This window comes from Eretmochelys imbricata, chromosome 2 (assembly GCF_965152235.1).
Source record: "Eretmochelys imbricata isolate rEreImb1 chromosome 2, rEreImb1.hap1, whole genome shotgun sequence".
In the NCBI taxonomy this organism is placed as follows: domain Eukaryota; kingdom Metazoa; phylum Chordata; order Testudines; family Cheloniidae; genus Eretmochelys; species Eretmochelys imbricata.
The window spans coordinates 123,815,925-123,822,007 of NC_135573.1; the positions used below are offsets into that span (position 1 = coordinate 123,815,925).

Here is a 6,083-nt window from a genome sequence, read left to right on the forward strand (position 1 = left end):
TCAGACACAGGAGGAGTTGATCTGGGCTGTGGGTTCACGAAAACAGCGAAACTGAGAGCTGCCGTGAAGCTCCAAGGCGAGCAAACCTGCCAATAAGCGCAAGACCCACCAAGGTAGAGGAGGAACTTTGTCACACCTTATACTCGAGGTCCATTTCACTTACTTCCTGTGCAAATGCCTCTTCTCTGAAGTGCCATTTTTGCTTCAGTTTCTTAACCCAGTCTTTGTAAACATTGTTAATGCATAGTTTTTAGTGCAAAGGATGGTCTGAGCCTGTGAAAATGACTTGTTCTACTATTGTCGCTACATGGTTGAAGATTCTTCTGGTATCCGTCATTACATAATCAGTCTGATTCAGTGTGACTCAAGCTGGGTTTTTCCATGTCCACAGCCAATGCTGTTCTTTTTGAAATATCATGTTCAAAATGTGGAGACAGTTAGCCTCTGCAAATGCAACCAGATGTGCTCCACAATAATTTCTTACACCTTCACTGAATTTTCCCACGCACTTTTCTTTCTCACTTTCCTTTCCACCTACTATTGCATTGAAGTCCCCTCGGATAATTGTGTAGGTAGCTCTTTTCTGCATTACCTCCTCAGCTCTTCATAGAAATGTTCCATTTCTTTGTCTTTCACTTGCTGAATGGGAGCATACACCTAAATAATTTTAATCGTTCTCCTTTATCTTATCAGAAGCATGAGAACTGCTGTCTGGGGTGATATGATATTGCAGTTGACTATCCTTGGAATGGTTTCTTTCCTGACAATGAATCCAATGCCTCCAGTCCTTGCTCTGTTGTTGAATGATCTTCCTAGGAATATTTGCTCTCCACTTTTCCATGCTGCAGTGAGGTTTTTTGTTCTTCTTGTTTCGCATATCCCAATGACGGTTTTTATTGATTTTGTGACTTCAATGTAAGTATCAATGTACGGATCAGATGATAGTGTGCTCGTGTTGTGACTAGCATCGAATATTTGGACTATTCTTTTAGCCATTTTCTGTTTTTCATCCTGTGCTACCCTGGTTTGTGAATATTGGTCAGGCTGATGCATGAGTCTGTGCTCAGTTTCCTATTTTTTCCTGCTTTGTGTGGCTTGTTTGGCAGGAGAATTTTGCAGCAGTGCATTTGGAGTGCCAGCCCTTGTCCCCTGTAACTGCAGAACTCCCTCCACTTTGGCTGGGTTGCCCTAGAGTAATAGAGGTACAGTCGGACTACCTACTACCCTAGACGCTAGCTCAACACCTTCTTGGCTTGGTAAGACCTGCCTGAGGATATGCTCCACTGTATTTTGCTGTCAAACCCCATTCATCCCCACACCAATGCTGAGGTAGGGAGGTGGGATTTTGTTGCATTGTTACATACAAGAAAACAATTGCATAAAATTGCCAAAAATCTTACAATTGCCCCTTGTGCCATCACTTACACTAGGGCACAGTGGATATGAAGCTCATGTGTTCTGATTTGGTGGCATTTGACCCCCGCTCTGCATGCACTTTACACAAATGTATATGACAGCACAAGGTGGCAGACAGTGGAAAATCAGGCTTTGCATATGCAACACTCTTCCAAGTGGTCCATAGAAGTGCTTCTGTCATGGGGGTGACACATCTGAAAATCTTAAAACTGTGATGCTCCTTCCTGGCTATAGCTCAATCCCAGCCCCCTCTGAATCCTAGGTGGCTGCTTCATGTCTTTCCTTGTTGGGTGTTTGGTGGAAACCCAGAGTAATCCAGTCAGAGGACGAAACCATAATTGGAGGGGCAGCAAAACAAAAGAGAACAGAACCAAAAATGAAAGCAATCTGCCTGATGAGAGCAGTGGGTCATGATTGGAGGGCTGGTAGTAATATAAAGCCCTATATCTATGGGAAGGAAATAGACTAGATTTTAAAATGGGCAACATAACCAAGTAACTATACACATTGCATTAAAGGAAGTTTATTTTCATCTTGTCACTTTAAGAGGTCTCCTAATAGTGCTTTTTTGTGTAAGCAAACTCCATAATTGCTACAGGGATTGTTTAGAATTAGAGTTGGAAGCCTGGGAGAGGAGATGATCTATGTGAAGATTTCTGTCTTAACGGATGCCATGGTTCACAGTATGCAAATGAGTTTGAGAACCAGTGGACTCTACTGGTATTATGTAAAATCAAACATTATCCTTTTCCAGCTGACCATATAGAAAACGATTTGTCAGGCTCCAATCAGATACATAGAGAAGTGGTTTAAAACCAGAGTGAATTCTGTTATGGTATTCCAGTGAAATTACAAATTAACCCTACAGCAACCCCAGCCTAAGCCTTCTCCCCAGATACTGCTGCTTATAGGGGTGACCTGTCTGTCCCTGACCCCAGTTCCCTCTGCCACCCCCCTTATTTCTAATATTGCATTTGCCCCAGTGAGTCAGCAGTAATTAACATGTAGTGTCCTGCAAGTTTCCAGCACCTGTTAACAAGGGCCCTGATTCAGCAAGATATGTAAGCACGTGCCTAACTTTAAACACAGTAGTACATCTGTTGACTTCAAATGTAATTAATCTGCTGTAGAGGTAGGAATTCAGGATGGAAGATCTTGGAGTCAGTACACACTCTGTCTCATTCAGAGTGTATTTCTATTCTTTGTTATTTTTCTTAATCTAAAATAAAAGTCACCTACACCAAAAACACACATTTTTTCCTCTTTGGGTATGGAAAACTTAATAATTGAAATAAAATAGGAGCAGTTTCTAATGTCACTAGAAACCTACATGGAATTAGTTCCATGTTATTCACAGAACTGTATTTTGTTGTAGGTTTCAAATATGGACGTCATCTTTTTTGGCTTTTTTTTTTTTTTTTTGGCAATTGATTTATTAGTTAGAGATCCTTGATTCTTTGTTACGATGACAACAATAGGCCAAGTGCTGGAAATTGGATCAAAGTCAGGGTAAAAAAAAAATTCCTGGCCGGGAGCTACAGCACAGTGAAGCTGGAGGAAAGGGACCCTCAGTCCAAACATATGCTTTGGGTACTGATACCACATCGACAGTTTATGGCCAGCCACTAAGGGGGAAGCAGAGTAAGTGGTGGCCCACTGACCATCTCCAATGGATGCTCCTATTTATTTGCAATACATGTGTGAACTCACTGGCTACGCTCCCAACAAGCCCATTTCTTGCCCTCGGCAGAGTTGCTGTTCAATGTCAGCTGGCACTCTCCAGCACTTTCACCTAGCATTGTTAGGCCGATCTGAATTTCCTCACAGCCTTCTCCAGTGCTAACTCACCTAAATGATTGTACACAGATTTTGCCACGTCTCTGTTCATCCCTTTCTCCAGAACTTAATAATCACATTAAACAACATTGGTCCTGGTATGGAGCCTGAGAAGAAATATAAAGGGGGAGTTGGTAGTGGCCTTAAGGATTAGTTCACTGAGACTGATCGAGATCTAAGAGGAAGTGTTGAGGAAATCATAGAGACATTTGTGACAGGAGTGGACAATGCTGCCATTAGTGACAGAACAGAGCAGGTAGAGGGCAAAGAGAGAAGAAGTCAGAATAGATAATTAGGGAGGAACACAATTATGCAGCGCTTCAAAGACACTGACAAGAAACTTGAACTGGATATGGTATCAAAGGGGAACCAGAGGAGAGATTACAGATACCACTGTATTAATTTTATCCCTATCAGATATCTTTGTTTGATTGGAGCGCTCCTCAGTGTGTCTGTTTTCTCCCAGATCTGGGATTAAATAATCTACCACAGATGTCAATTTTCTTTATTATTGGCCTGGTTTCACTTTGATTAAGATAGAGCCCATTCTGTTGTGTGGACACCCCTTCTCAAACCAGTTGCTGGTGCCTAGTGGATTTAAACCCTTTCTCTTTACATTAAGATGCTGAAATTGACTTTATCTACCTGGCCAGCACGTAGAAGTAGAAGCATTTCAAACAAAGCTATGGCAAACATTTTGACATTTGGCTTAGTTCTGATAAGGATTGAAATTTCAGCTGCTCCTCCGAGTATCATTCACACCACGTTTATCAAGAAATTGATCTGGAAAATCTCACAAAATATCTAGTACAACTTGATTTTCATGGGATCAGAAATCTGGGAATATGGCTTTGTGTGTGCCTGTGTGCGCATCCACACGCGTGCTGCATTTCTGGATTTCCAGTTTAAGTCTTCTCCAAAAAACAGGCAGTATAAAGATGCAGGAACATTTTTAACATTGGATTTGATTTGGGTTTTACATGATAGAAGGACAACAGTTCAGGTCACTTACTATTTTATCTAATCCAGTTCTCTCATTCCTATGAATGATGCAACTATTGCCAAAGAACTGTTTGACTTATTTTATGGTGTCTAGAGGGCAGGGAGGATAATTCTGTTTTATGTGTCGCTATCCCCACCTCCAACATATTGGGTCCATTCTTGGGAGGTACTTAATCTCCTCCTTGAATTTTGCCCCTAGCTCCCCTTCTATCTAGCAAACACAGAGGGGCTTTTTTTTATCTTTAAGCATGAGGGTTGTCCCATTGGGCCAGATACTCATCCATTGTAAATTGGCATAGTTCCATTTGATGTAAATGGAGCTATGTCAATTTCACCGGTGGGGAGGATCTGACCCACAGGCTTAGATGGGTCGCCTCATGTGCTTATAGTTAAACATACTTAAGTGCTTTGCTGGACTGGAATCCTATTTATGGGCTTTGGATTAAGTTAATTGAACACAATGGAAAGACTTTAAAGGGCTTTGGATTAGGTCCCTACATTGGAAGGAGAAATTCCAGAAGAAATTTTGCCCCAGGAAGCCTGGATGGCTCTTAGAGCTCTTCGAGGAGTTGCTGCTTATCCATAAGGGGCACTGAAGGGGCTGGGCGTGAACTACATTCTCTTGTCCTCTTTGAAATGTCTTCCATTCTAGGGGAAATATTAAGCATTGCAATTGTGTCTAGCTGCTGCATTTTGGCATAATGGTATCATTGGGGGGATATGGGCTTCTATGAGCCCCTTCCTGCCATCTTATTGTGAGTCTACAGAGCAGATGAACACACTCTGGCCCCATGCTGCATACATATTAAACACTGCAATTCAACATAATTTAGTAGATATTGCATGGAAGAAATTATCCAATTTAAAGAAAATAAAGAGAAAATTTAACAGGCAAAATGAAAATCTAATTAAGTAGCCGTAATAACTGGCTTTACTGTAGCAGTTCTTGTCTAAATAGCATTTCTTGCCACAGTTATCACTGCCAGGAACAATAAGGGAATATGGCACATACAGGACCTCTCCCATCTTCCCCAGAACATGTGATCAGTGCTTTTACATTCACAAAAGAATACTTCCTGCTGGCAAATTGGATAAACATATGGTATGGAGCCAAGGATCTTTTCCCTATGTTTCTGTCAAACACTAGGATGGTTTTGTTGTCGTATGTCTGCTCGTATTATCATGCAAGGACTATGCTGTCCGAAACAAATAGTCTGGGTGTTTAGCTGGCACAATGCTAAAATATTCCACAAAGAGACAGTACAGTGATAAAGTAAAAGGCCTTCTTGAAAAAACCTCAACTGGGGAATAAATTCTCTCTCAGATAAAATCTGTAACACAATTTAATGGAATTGTGTAGAAAAAAAATTAACAAAGGGTGAAATTTACCTTGAGTAGAGGTCTAGCAAAAGACCAATGCACTACTAAGGTCCAAATTTGAGGACCTATGTGGTACATAAGTGATATAGGCATAGGCCTTGTGTCGCCTCTCTGCACAGGGTAAATTTCACCCAAAGAAAGCAAAACAATGAAAAGCTGCTCTTTTTGTCTGTAGGCAGATATATTGCCATTAACTGAAAGACAGAGATTTTGTGCTTTGTTTGCATTTCAGGGAGGCTTATTATCAGCTGCACTGAGGTTGAGATTTTCATAGATGCCATCTCAGTTGTGCCCACAGTGTTTGCTCATGCACCTATTGGAGTGCATGCAAAATTAGTTCTCATGTGACGTCCCATTTGATCATTCAAATTAGAGATTTTACTGCATGTATGTGCAAATTGGGTGGACAAAGATTAGTTGACTACTTGGACATTTTGACGCTGAAAGTT

The 6,083-nt window shown here is 41.2% G+C and overlaps 1 pseudogene; it reads right to left on the bottom strand.

Moving 5' to 3' along the window:
- Window positions 1-250: 250 nt before the first annotated feature.
- LOC144260145 (uncharacterized) lies at window positions 251-996 on the bottom strand (annotated as a pseudogene).
- Between the last annotated feature and the right edge of the window lie 5,087 nt (window positions 997-6,083).